The sequence below is a fragment of the Cupressus sempervirens genome, chromosome 7 (genome assembly GCF_028749045.1).
Source record: "Cupressus sempervirens isolate cs-2001-9-10 chromosome 7, ASM2874904v1, whole genome shotgun sequence".
NCBI classification, from domain to species: domain Eukaryota; kingdom Viridiplantae; phylum Streptophyta; class Pinopsida; order Cupressales; family Cupressaceae; genus Cupressus; species Cupressus sempervirens.
Window position 1 is genome coordinate 764,762,655 of NC_143124.1, and position 14,693 is coordinate 764,777,347.

Sequence of the window (14,693 nt, forward strand, 5' to 3'; positions counted from 1 at the left end):
ATGAGTGAAGCAGAACAAGTCAAGATGACGGTGGACACGGGAAAGTGAATTTAACACGGCAATCGTGACATGGATACGAAAATGAATGGTGCAATCAAATCAAATGACTTTGAAGAGGGGAAACAAGTACCTCCTTTCCTTAAAATTAGCTCGTGAATGCCTACGCTGATAATTATTAGAGAAGTTTTACCTTGATGTAGGAAGCGTAGTTTACATGGCATCTTGTATATGATAAATGTACATATTTATGTTTTTATAATTTTTTTTTTTGATGAAATTTATTTAATTATTAATTTAAAAAAGGCTAATACATAAATCACAATTGAAATGTTTGGAAGATTAACATCATTATTCTAGTTACATCTTGTTGTTTAATTCTAAAGTTATTATTGTGTTGTTATGCATTTGTTGTTATTAGTTTTCTTTAAGTTTTATGTTTTTTTCTTATCATATAAAGTCTATTTTACTTGTTAGCTAGGGTTGCACATTATTCAATACACTTTTATCCTTCGAATATTTAGTCATACAACATGTAGCTGTATCTATTTGTGTTCTTTTAACCTTCAAAATTTCTTATATAACTATCATTTCCTAAGCATTTTATAGTCTTATCATCACCTTTGCATTTTGAGTGTAGACTTTCATCTTATTCTTCAAATATTTAGGATCATCGCTTACTTGTGCATTAAAATTTGTAACTCTCTATGATATATTATGACATCCTAATATTGTTCTACACCTTAGCCTAAGGTTCATCCTTATTTCTCATATTAAAGACCAATTTATGTGAGTTTTCATCTTTTCCTTTACTATTTTGTATTCTTGTCAACTTTAGTATCCTTTGGAATTGTTAAACTAAACACCTTTATGTTTCCATGCACACTAGGTTACTTCTTTTTGTGCTTGAAATTAATTCCTTACAAAATTATTTATTTTCTTCTTTTTTAGTCCTAGAAAAATAAAGATTAAGTGCACACACTCTTTTTTCCTCATTTTGAAATGAGTACTAATGGAGATCAAAAGAGCAAAAAAGGTTTCAAATTGATTTGTCATCACAAAGTGTCACTCTTTTTTTCCTCTCCTCAAATTGCAGGTTTTTTTTTTTTCTCTCCTTTTCTCCAAATTACACGAAGGATTGACTTTCTTCTATCCTCACTATTTTTTTATAGTATTTCTTTTAAAAGTAAAACAATTTATATTTTTTGTTTAATTTTGGATAGAATTTTGAAATGTGTCAACACATTGACTTAGCATATTGTACTAGATTCTTAGCCAATGATATTTTCACATCATTGTTCAATTCATAACCTAATACCTTCATAACATTAGTATGATATCAAAATGATAGACCTACATATATTAATTCATTTCTAATATTAACTCATCTATCTTCTTAAAACTCCATTTATGACCAAGTTTTATTTTGATACAATTATGAAAGACTTTCTCTTATCTAGAAACCACTATTCATCAATAAGATATGAATTAGATGTAAATTGTATCAATTCAAAGATAAAAATAATTTATAGTGATATTTATAATTTTATTAATACCAAATCCACTCAAATTTAGATATAAATTATATTCATATAATGACAAAATTGAGTCAACGGTATTTATGATTTTATAAAGATTTAACTAATAGATCAAACTGAATATCTCAAAAAGATATGATGTAGATTTAAAGAAAATTAAAAATAAGATTGATCTATCTTATATTTAATATCATGGCTACATATTGCATTGCCTGGTATCTTCATAGGAATGATTAGAAACGACAATTTGTACCATATTTCAATACGGATGAGGTCATGTATTTCCTTCGAATAGAGAGAGATGATAATTGTCAAAATATATGAATCTATCGTTTCCAACACGCAAATATTGATAGATATTTGAGAAGGGTGAGAGAGTGAAACACACGACGTCAAATTGCGTGTGGAAATTTAGAAATAGAAACACACTACTCCGAAATCTTTGCGCATGAAAAGTCTTCCATATAATATTCATTGCAACTATACTTTACAAGAGCGTGGAGAAGGCTTTGATGGACAATAACATGCAGTTTAAATGACTTCATTTAATCACGACGACCGTAAGAGTTTGTCTTATAAAGAAAATTAATTTTTCATACTTCTAAATCATATTTATCTAATGTATATTCAAGGTAGGGAGCATTGTCATTTTAGGAAGCACCTTTTGAATCTATTGTAAAGCTTTAGATTTGATTAAGTTTAAATTGCAATGTCTTAAGTTTTCATTTCATATATGAAGGATAAAATAAGATAAACATTTTTTTTAACACAGATATGATAAAGTTTGTCTTCTTGTATCATGTATCTATAACATGAGATGGTATAATATAATGATCTATTTAATAAGCTTATCAATACCCTAAAGGCTAACTATGTCATAGTCTTAATGGTGCAACTAAAACAAGCAATGAGTCACTCCTCAAGTATCCCAATAGGAAGGGAAAAAGATTTGGAACAATCCCTCTCGATTTAGACTCAGGATTAAAAACAAAGTGCATAGCTAAAAAATTGGAGTATGTTCTCATATTTGCATAGGATTTGGGTTAAAAGTAAATTGACCCACCCCTAGGAGTTTAGCATCTAAGTCACATTGTCTCAAACTTTACAGTTTGGGCTACAAGATGCAATATAGCTACAAATCAAGGGTGAAATTCTAATCCTTTCTCAACAAGATTTCTCAAGGTTCAAATGTTAATTCTAACTTGAAAATTAAGAAAAATAGGGAAGATAAATAATCCAAGACTACCATTTCTCAACATTTAGATTTTATTTAAAACCTCTTACCACATTAAAAATAGACAACATCAAATGTAGGATTTGGACTTTGTGATTAATATTTTAGACTTCAAGGTTTGGATTTCATCTCTACAACAACATAATCTAAATATAAGTATGGTCAACATGTATATAACTCAAAATTTACATTTTAATATGTACAACTTTATTTTTAGACTATGATAGATTTTTTCTTACAAGAGCTCTACGAATCTAGTAAATTCTCAACAATTGTTAGATAGGGCATAACTCTATCATTTTGTGTGTTGTTATGAAATGGTGTAGAATAAGGGCATAGGCACTCATAGTTCTATATAGATCGAGAATAAATTTTTCAAATGCCTCAAAAAGTAGTCAAAGCCCATTCCAAATAGAATTCTTTTTCTTAAGAATATCTCATGGGAAAAAATTAAAAACTATCATAACTGAATAATTGAAGAAGATAATAGAACACTACCAAACATCAAATCAATATATAGAAGGGTTATAAATCTATAATGTAACATTGGGCTAACTGCATGGAAATGGCAAAGAATTAGTTGCTAGCCCTAGGATTTAAGGGAAGTATGTTTGTGGTATCTAAACCATAGAATTTGTATTTTTTGTGTGTGCACATGTTAAATAATCAAACTTTATTTTAATGATAACATCCCTAAGATTTGGATTTCAAAGATTGGAGGTTGAACATCTCTTGTGGCACCTTAATTCATGTTGTTAATATCAAACAACTTAAGTTTATTCTTCAACGTCATTAAGTTTACATGTTTTGCAATATTTTTTACAAAACCAATACCTAAATGCTAAATGAAGATCTCCTAATCTTTATAGCCATAAAATTATTTATATTCCAAATAAGTTAAGATGTTTGATTTTATTTCATTGAACATTCTTTTTGATTTCCTTAAATACATATTGAATAGTGTATAACAAGAAATGTGAAAAATGCTAAAGGGGATAGTGTTAGAAAGTAAAGTTTGCCAAGATAACTGAGAGGGGAAGGGGGAGGGGGGTGAATCACTTATGCTCTTAAAACAAATTTTAATTTCTTTATTAATTCTAAAACATGTAAATAGTATATGCAACAACCATAGAAAGATAACCATGCGCAATAACACCCCATATGTTAGCTAGTGATTTACCCTTGATCAAATGGAAAACCTCGGTGGGGATGGTACCTACAAAATGATGTCCTAATATGAAATTTCCTTGTTAGAGGATAGACCCAATTAGGAGTCAATGAAATGCAGTAAGTACTATTAGTCCATGTTAGGAGACTTTGAATCATTGGTAGGAGATTTCAACCTTGTTAAGAGTTGTGCCAACCCTATAAGGAGTTGAAAGGAGGACAATTGAACCCACTATCCAAATTGCCTCATCACTATTCCTTCTGAATAATCTACAATGTGAAATAACAATTGTCCAACCAACAACTTGTCCTGCCAATTATAGCTCCTTGTAAGCTCATTGTACCTCAATCCCACCAAACTCTACTTTGATCCTCACAAGTTCACATATCAAGCTTGCACAATACATATTACAAAGATATGACCACATACCATCCATTACATCTAAGGAAAACATATAATTTCTTGTATACCAAGTTCTAAACAAGTTATTGAGTTGGTTCTGAGACTTTCCCAATTTACAATAATAATATAGGACCATCTTAAGATATTACAATACATGTTATGTTAAAATATTACACATATCCAAGATTACAAAAAAACTATCGGCTCACAATCTTCATAACTTTTTACTAGATGATCTTCAGATTATGCCTTCTGAACCAAGGCATCTCTAACATGTTGTCAACCTTTGTCTCAATCATCTTAAGCTAGTTCCATCCTTGTGTGGAGATAAAATCAAAACAACAATACCTATTTTCAAAAATAATGTTTGAAAGATGCCTTCACTCAAATCTTAATAACTTTTTCCAATCTTCATATTTTTGTATGCACTCTAAGTTGTAGTGTCCAAACATATAGTAAAACATAACCTCAAGTGTGCATAAGCTTATCTTCAATTCTTGAACTATGTCAAACTCCTACCTCTGTAACTCTGTCAATCTTCATAGAATAACCAATATGTTGACATCAATGACAAATATAGTCATGAATGCAACATATAAGCTCTAAATCATGTCTCTAGCATAAGAATATCATCAAAATTCATCCTAAAAAATAAAATTTTCACTAATTTTGAGGAGATTTTGTCTTATTATGCATTGAAAGAGAAAGCCTTCTTTAGAAAAATTTGATTAGCAAAGCCCAAAAAGGATGAAGGGGTGATAATGTAAGAACTAGGAAAAGGCAGATTTGGATATCCCTACATGGATGGAATGTTATTGTGATATAAAAATGTGTGAAACATATTATGTTATTATGAACTAAATGATTAGTAACAAGATGTGATATTAGATCTAATGTATATAAGTAAATATCATAGAAAAGTGGAAATAAAGAACTCACCTTAAAGCTAGAAGAAGAGGAATGAACTTCATGTCTAGATTTGATTGTCACAAAATTAACAAAAAATAGAAACTATTTTGGATTCTAAACTCTAAGACATGTAACTCCGAACCATACAAAAATTAGATTTTTAATGAAATGTTGACCAAATTTGACCTTGTCCAAGAAAATCAACCTTGTCTTGGAGGCATAAAAATTGATGAACTCTACAAAAATATGATCATTGGTTCTAAAACTCTAAATATATGGATCCGAATATGTGACACATACTCCTACACACATGAAAAAGGGAAAATTATTGGTGGTGAAGGTATTTATTTGATCAAGCCCTTGCTAGGAACTAGACTTGAAATAAAATAAAGCTTGCATGTAAACAAGATAAATTGAAGTATTCACCTTGCATGAGAAACCCTCGTGAGTGGATGTTAGGATCTGACTAACCCATGAAGATGATTTTATTCTAACTTTCTGCGTGTTTGAGAGTCAAGGATGCCCTCCCAAATGCATCAATCTACATTGGCTTAATCTTATATCTAGATGGAATTTGTGCTTGATCACTTCAATGGAGAACAAGAGATAATAATAGATGTGGATCTTCTTTCTTACCTATGAACTTCTCTTCTTCATCACCATGGGAGAGAGTAACTCCCATCAATCAGAGTATGTTTCCTCTACTTGAATAGATCTTGAATAATGGGAGACTTGGAGAGCTTGAGATGGATGGTTTCCTTTAAATATTGAATCCAAATCCTCAATTAGCTTGATTTCATTTTCTCTCAAAAGTGCCAATAATTTCTTGATTAAAATGGATTTCTCAGAAATTATGGATAGATTTCACAATAGATGGATATCAAAATGAGAGGATTTGATCACCTTTTTTACTAATTTTATGATTCAATATTGTGAGTCTAACTAAAAGTAAGATCCTAAAATGAAACACTCTCACACTAGGCTCAAAGATTGTTTACAATCAATCTCCAAGGATTGGAATGACATTTATTATCCTAGTCCACGTACGATTAATTACAAAGAAAATTGAGGCTTGGAAGGTGTGAAAATATTTAGAAGAGAAAATAAAAGATGCTAAAAATCAAGAATAAATACACTTTGATTTTTAAATTGCTAAAATAAGATTTGATATATCCTATATCCTCCAATTGAATAGGTTCTAAATTTTTAGGATGCAACATTTAGCTCCCACTTTAGCAAGACCATTTATTCTTCAACCTAGGTCAAGGAGACAAGGAAACATCATGCCCCTAAGTAAATTAAATCCTCATTAAGTCCAAGAAAAAGATAAAAGAGACATCTCCCAAAAGAGAGAGGGAGAGAAATAAAAAAATTGTCACCTACCCTAGTAAGATTGTGTCTTACTATGTACCACACAAACAAGGTTCCAAAAAAGTTGGGATTGAAAGTTTATATAGAATGTGTGTAATGTTGGTTCAATTTTCCAAGGATCTATCCTTAAGGAAAGTGCACATCCAATAAGGGGTCTAGCAAAGAAATGACCTATCCTAAGGGAAGGTAAGATTTATAAAGGGGTCAACAAGGAGAAGAGAGGATCTCTCCTTCAGTAAAGAAGATTTTTTAAGCAGTCCAAAATTATAATCTATTCCAAGGGAATGTAAGGTTCCTTAGGGATTGAAGAGAAAATAAGGATCTATCCTTAACTAAAGTGTATCTATTAAGGGATATAAAAGACATCTAGTCATAATCTACCAAATACAAAGTGATAGTGCATGTGTGTGAAATGTGAATGGCTTATATACCCCCATATTAAGTCTATTATAAATGCCTTAACTAGAGAAATTACTTTAACAGAGAATTCATCCATGAGAAATATTTCCAATGTTAAATACCCCCAAGAAAGGACAAATCAATGTAAATAGGCACATAGAAAAAAGGTGTGTGAAAGGGATCAACCAACTTAGGGGTCAATATGATTGTATTATAATATGTATAGTATTATTTCACTAGTACACTATAGGTCGAATTTAAACCTATATTTTTGACCAACATATGAAGAGACTTGTTGAATACCTTTTTCTTTTGGTTTTTATACCTGAGTTGGTAAAAATTTCAACCAACTTAGGGTTTCCCAATTTGGTCAAAATTTTGACCAACTTGGGTTCAAATAAAAAAATAGAAAAATTTATTTGTTACTTGTTTATTTCATTTTCGTCCACTATTAGAGCTATTGGCACTAAGCATCTAGTGTGTGGAAAGCATTATTTATCATTCATGGGTGGGCTAGGGACTTAGGACTGTGAGAGATAAATACTCATTTCTAATGGGAGCAAGGTTTAATGAGGTTTAACAACGATTGTGGGAGCTATTGCTTGAACTTGTCCCTTTAAGCAACTCATACTCAATTGAATAGTTAGGTTTGAAGGGTAAGTATCCATCCCCTTAAGCTTTAAGTTTTTTTTAAAAATGTTATTGAATATTTTTAGTTGCAATAATAATAGCATATCTCAAGGGTGCTGGAATTATAGATGGAGTAATTGAGAGGGGCGGTGAATCAATTACCACAAAAACAAATCCACAAATCCCTTAGATGTCTTAAATAACTAGTTACTGTTGATACTCGGTAAACACTATAAAAATGTTGTAACTCAGTAGATTAACTGATTACTGATCATCTAGCATTCATAATTATTAATATGCATGCAAAAGTTAAATAAAATGAACATGAGAGACACTATATTTAATGTGGAAACCCAAACATGAGAAAAACCACCAAGTAACTAGCTACCAATTTTCACTCTTCTAAAGTGAGCCCTGTTAAGAGCCAACCGTATTAAAGGTTACAATACACACTGTTAGGTGTGACCCTGTTAAAGTATTTAATCACCCTATTAGGAGTGGCCTTGCTAGAGGTCTTATAGAACAAGTCAACTAAACTATCACCTTGTTAGAGGATTTACAAAATGGCTATTAAACCAACTTTGTTAAGAGATTTGAAATTACTGCTACAATGATTAGAAAGTAGCAATGAACTGACCTGAATAGGATACAACTAAATTTGCTGGTTAAATATCTCTATTCTGCACCATTAGACCCTCCTTGATCAAATATAGCTTTGTTGCTCCTCAATGATCTCTGATCATCCTTCAAAATTTACTTTCACAATAATCAGTCTTCCTTCTCATTCACTTTTCATCAAATCCATCACTTACCCTTAGAATTTTTAGCTTGACTTCTCATATATACCATTTAGATTATTAAGTTGGCTCATTCATAAGTTACATTTACCAATAAACCATACACCAGTCGGCTACAGATATTAATTTAAACAAACAAACATTATTTCATAAATCAATGAAATCCTTCATTGGCCGACCTTGCTCGGTAACTACTACTTCCAGAAATAATTTCTTGAGTTAACCATCTTGACTCGATTAACATTGCAACATCTGCAAAAAAATCCTTTAGCTACTGATTTAACTCAGTAAGAATTAAATTCCTTCGCTGTCCATGAGAGCTTGGTAAGAACTATTTTTGCCATATTTCCCTTTGATGATCGAGTGAGCTCAGTAACTACTGAATTTCTTTGTTTAACCTTGAAATCTTGATAACAACTATTTTCTCAGTAGACACTATAAACCCCCCTTTTTTTTACTAACCTTCTAAGCTCGGTAGGCTCTATCTTTTGCCTTGCTGACCATCTGAGCTTGATAGACTCTGTGTCTTGCCTTGCTGACCAACTAAGCTCAGTAGACACTATCTTTTGACTATTATGAAATTTGTGTAACATCAAAGACAACACACAATTAAAGAATTGTATCCTACAATCTCCCTCTTTGGCATTGATGGCAATATAACATGTCATAGCGGAATGAAATTTGAAGACATGTCTTTACTAATAGAATACTTCACCCTCTTCCTCAAATATAGTAATCTCCCTCTTTCATAATGATATCTCCCTCTTACACAAACTCTTATTATTTTTGCAAATTTTAGAAAGATATGACAGTATACTCTCCCTCTTTGACAGCACATGCCAAAGACAACACAAATCAAATGAATAGCATTGTACCTGATGTACTGATTCATATGCAATTTCTTCATTGGTTTGCTACATTAACTTATAGATCTTCAATTCTATTCCTATTGACGCATCACTAAAACTATATTTTAGTGAGCTTTACATAGGGGAATGACCCCTAACTTAACTCTTAGATACAAGAATGCATCCTTAGGTAAAGGCTTTGTGAATATGTCAGTAATTTGTTCCTTTGTATAGACATATTCTAATCTGATTTCCTTTTCTTGTACCAATTCTCTAACAAAGTGATACTTTATAGCAACATTCTTGGTCTTTGAATGCATCACTAGATTCTTGGATATGTTAATTGCACTTGTGTTGTCACAAAACATAACAACGGGTTCTTTGATTTCTTGCTTCATAACTTCCAATAATTGTTTGAACCATACAATGTTTGAGTAGTTTATTGCTACTGCAACATATTTAGCCTGTGTTGTGGACTGGGATGTACAGTTCTACTTTTTACTTGTCCAAGAAACCAACCTCTTTCCAAAAAAGAAAGCATCTCCACTTGTACTTTTTCTATCATCAACATTCCTTGCCCAATCTGCATCAGTGAACACTTTTAAATCTAGATTTCCTCCAAGTTTATACTATAATCCATAATCTTCAATTCCTTTCAAATATCTCATGATCCTTTTGATTGCCATCATGTGATTTTCTTTTGGTTTTGTAGAGAATCTTGCTACAATTCCTACTACAAGGGAAATATCTAGTCTTGTATGCACTACATACTACAACTTTCCAATCATAGATCTATACAATGTCTAATCCACTTCCTTTGATTCATCATCCTTGATAAGTTTCAATCTAGTACACATAGGAGTTCCAATCGGTTTGCAGTCTTCCATACCAAACTTTTTCAGTATCTCCTTGATGTATTTAGATTAAGTGATGTAGATACCATTCTTACTCTAATGAATTTGAAGACCAACAAAGAATTTGAATTCTCCAAACATTGACATTTCAAATTCTTTGTTCATTTTTTTTGAAAATTCTTTGCAAAGATCATCATTTCATCTGAACAAGATATCATCTACAAATATTTCTGCCAAAACAATCTTATTATCTGGTCCTTCCTTTATGTACAAACTACTGTTGTCATTAGTTCTTTGAAAACCAATCTGAATAAGATAGTTATGCAGTCTTTTATACCATGCTCTTAGTGCTTTTTTCCGCCCATATAATGCTTTATGCAATTTGCAAACCATGTCCTTTTTGTTTGGATCAACAAAACCTTCAAGTTATTCAATGTAAACCTCTTCATCCAATATGGCATTGAAAAATACTGACTTGACATCCATCTGATAAACTTTGAATCCTTTGTATGCAGCATATGCAAGTAAGGTTCTGACACCTTCCAATCTTGCAACAAGAGCAAAAGTTTCTCCATAGTCTACACCTTCTTCTTGAGAGTATCATTTGCATACTAGTCTAGCTTTGTTCCTTGAAACCTTAACATCTTTATTTAACTTGTTTCTAAATACCCACTTAGTTCCAATCACATTCTTGTCTTTAGGTTTAGGTACAAAAGTCCATGTTTTTTTTTTCTCTAGTTTTCATATTTCTTCATTCATAGCTTCAATCCAACTTTCATTTTCTAATGCATCTTTGACATTTCTAGGTTCAAAATCAGCAAGTAAACAAGTACTTTTCAACTTATTTCTTGTCATTGTTCCTTCTGATTTATCTCCAATGATTTGATCTGGTGCATGATGCTTCTTGGCATACTTGGCTAACATAGGCTCCTTGCCTTTTGAATGACTTGATTGTTATCCTTCTATGTCTCAACTTCTAGTTCTGGTTCTATTTTCTCGAGCTTGGTAGATGTTGACTCAGTAACTTCTGTTTGCAACTCGAGTTCTTGCAACTCGGTAGGCATTAGCTTGGTTTGAACTTCCTACGACTTGGTTACTAAAGACTCAGGAGTTGAAGATTCTTGATTGACAGGTGTATTTGGCATTGTATCAAGTTCAATGTAAACAAATCTTCTATAATCTTTAGGTTCCCTTTTTTTTTCTTCTTCAATTCTTTCTGCAAACTCATCAACTTTCATATGTGCACTTTCTATGACTTTGTGAGTAGATAAATTCAAACATCTATATGCTTTTCTTTTGCAAGAGTATCCCAAAAATATTCCTTCATCACCTTTTACATCAAATTTACCTTTTCTAGATTCTTTCAAAATGTAACATTTTCTTCCAAATACTTTTAGATAACTTACATTGGGTTTGTAGCCATATCATAACTCATAGGGGGTTTTGAATGAGTCCTTTTTCAACTATACTCAGTTCAAGGTATGAACTACAGTGCTAATAGCTTCCTTCCAGTGTTTGATAGCAATGCTTTTCTCAATCATTAAGGTTCTTGCACAGTCCATGATAGATTTATTCCTTCTTTCTGCTATTCCATTTTGTTCAGGAGTTCTAGGTGCTGAAACATGTCTTTTGATTCCCCTTTCAATTTAAAAGTTATTGAACTCATGTGAAATGAATTCACCACCTCTGTCAAACCTCAAGCATGTTAGTCTTTTACTTGTTTCCTTTTCTACTCTAGCCAAATACCATTTGAACTTTTCAAATGCCTTTGATTTCTCTCTTACAAACATGACAGTCATCATTCTTGTATAATCATCAACAAAAGGAATGAAATTTTTTTCACTAGTATAACTTTCAATGCCAATAGGTCCACATAAATTAGTATGCACAATTTCTAAATTTTTTTTATACAAATAGTTCTTGCTTTTAAAGTTAGTCTTTCCCATTTTGCAAATTTGACAATTCTTGCATAAACCAACCTCAGGTTTCTTTATGTTAGGAATGCCTCTTACTTTCCTAAATTTACTTATTTTTACCAAGTTGTCAAATTTTACATGACATAACCTCCTATGCCATAACCAAATTTCTTCAACATGAGCAATAAAACATGAACATTCACCAAGTTCAAGATAAAATAAGTTACCTCTTGTTTGAGTGCCTGATCCAATCAGCTTGTCTTTCTTTTCCATGCATGAATTCTACTTTAAATCCATTATTGAGTAGTTATGCCACACTCAAAAAATTGTGCTTTAGTCCTTCTACCAAAAATGCATTGTCATATACAAGTTCTCTAGTCAGTGAGATTCTTCCTTTTCCTTTTATACAACAACATTCATTGTTGCCAAATCTTACACTGCCACCATCATAGTGTTCAAAATGTTCAAACTTAGTTTTATCACTAGTCATGTGATGAGAATAACCACTATCTATAATCCATGTATTATTTATGCTCATATGAGAAATGAGTTCCATTTCTTCATCATTATTAGATTCATCCTTTACAACTATGTAAACAATTTCATCATCTTCTTCATCATCAGAATCATTAGAATCTTTAGCCATGAAACATATTTTCCTACCTTTATCTTTGAATGATTTGAAGTCTTTCTTGCCATTGCACTTGTGACCTTTCTTCTCATCCTTGTTTTGCTTATTTGGGCATCTAGTAGCAATATGTACAATTTCTTCACAAGAAAAATAGATTAGAGGAAACTTACCTTTATATTTTCCTTTCCCTCTTGAATATTTCCTTGCTAGTAGAGCTTCAACCACGTCAAGATCACTATCTAAACTTTTTTCTGATTCTTAGTCACTATCTGATTGAGGATCCTTTATCTTCTTGCCTTTTCCTTTGAGGGAAATCTTGGCTTCGAATCAATGTTCTTGGTAGTTGGAATGTGATTATCATAGTTGTCTAGCTCAAATGCAGTCAATCTTCTCACTATTGCCTCTAAATTTATCTTATGATTTGCTTCACATCTTCTTTCTTGAATTGTAGAGACTATGATTGCATAAATAGGAAGTAGAATTCTAAGAACTTTACTTATAACTATCTCCTCCTTGATATCTCCTCCAGATGCTTTGATTGCACTAACACATGCTTTAACTCTTTCAACATATTTTTCAATGTTTTCATCCTCTCTCATCTTCCTTTGATCAAATTGTCCTCTCAAACTTTCTACTTTGGCTCTTCTGACATTATCATCTCCTCTATAGATTTCTTTTAGTGTGTTCCACATTTCAAAGGTAGTTTTGCAATTCTTGATGTCATCAAATTCTTCATAACTCAGAGTAGATGCTATATCTATCATTATATTATCGTAAGTCTTCTTTTCAGCAATATCATTGATAGATAATGTACAAGAAGGTTTTGCATATTTTTCATCAAGGTACTTCAGCCTTGTATCACCAATGGAAGCTAGATGAAATCTCATCAACCCCTACCATGCTAAGAAGTTATCCCTGTTGAGCCTTGGAATTTCCCTCTTATAAGACATCTTAACCTTTGGCTTAGATCCTTGAAATCTTTTCTTGCAAGAACCAAAAGCTCTAATACCAATTGTTGGAATTATAGATGGAGTAACTGAGAGGGGGCATGAATCAGTTACCACAAAAAAAAATCCACAAATCCCTTAGATGTCTTAAATAACTAGTTACTGTTGATACTCGATAAACACTATAAAAATGTTGTAACTCAGTAGATTAATTGATTGCTGAGCATCTAGCATTCATAATTATTAATATGCATGCAGAAGTTAAATAAAATGAACATGAGAGACACCGGATTTAACATGGAAACCTAATATGAGAAAAACCACCAAGTAACTAGCTACCAATTTTCACTCTTCTAAAGTGAGCCTTGTTAAGAGCCAACCCTGTTAAAGGTTAAAATACTCACTATTAGATGTGACCCTATTAAAGGATTTAATCACCCTATCAGGAGTGGCCTTGCTAGAGGTTTTATAGAACAATTCAACTGAACTATCACCTTGTTAGAGGATTTACAAAATGGCTATTAAACCAACTCTATTAAGAGATTTGAAATCACTGCTACAATGATTAGAAAGTAACAATGAATTGAATTGAATAGGATGCAACTAAATTTTTTGGGTACGGATCTCTATTTTGCACCATTAGACCCTCCTTGATCAAATATAGCTTTGCTACTCCTCAATGATCTCTGATCATCCTTAAAAATTTGCTTTCACAATAATCAGTCTTCCTTCTCATTCACTTTTCATCAAATCCATCACTTACCCTTAGAATTTGTAGCTTGACTTCTCATCTCATTCAGATTATTAAGTCATCTCATTCATAAGTTACATTTACCAATAAACCATACACCAGTCAGCTACAGATATTACTTTAAACAAATAAATGTTATTTCATAAATCAATGAAATCCTTCATTGGCTGACCCTACTTGGTAACTATTACTTCCAGAAATAATTTCCTAAGTTAACTGTCTTGACTCGGTTAACATTGCAACATCTACAAAAATCCTTTGGCTACTAAGTTAACTCGGTAAGATCTAAATTCTTTCGCTA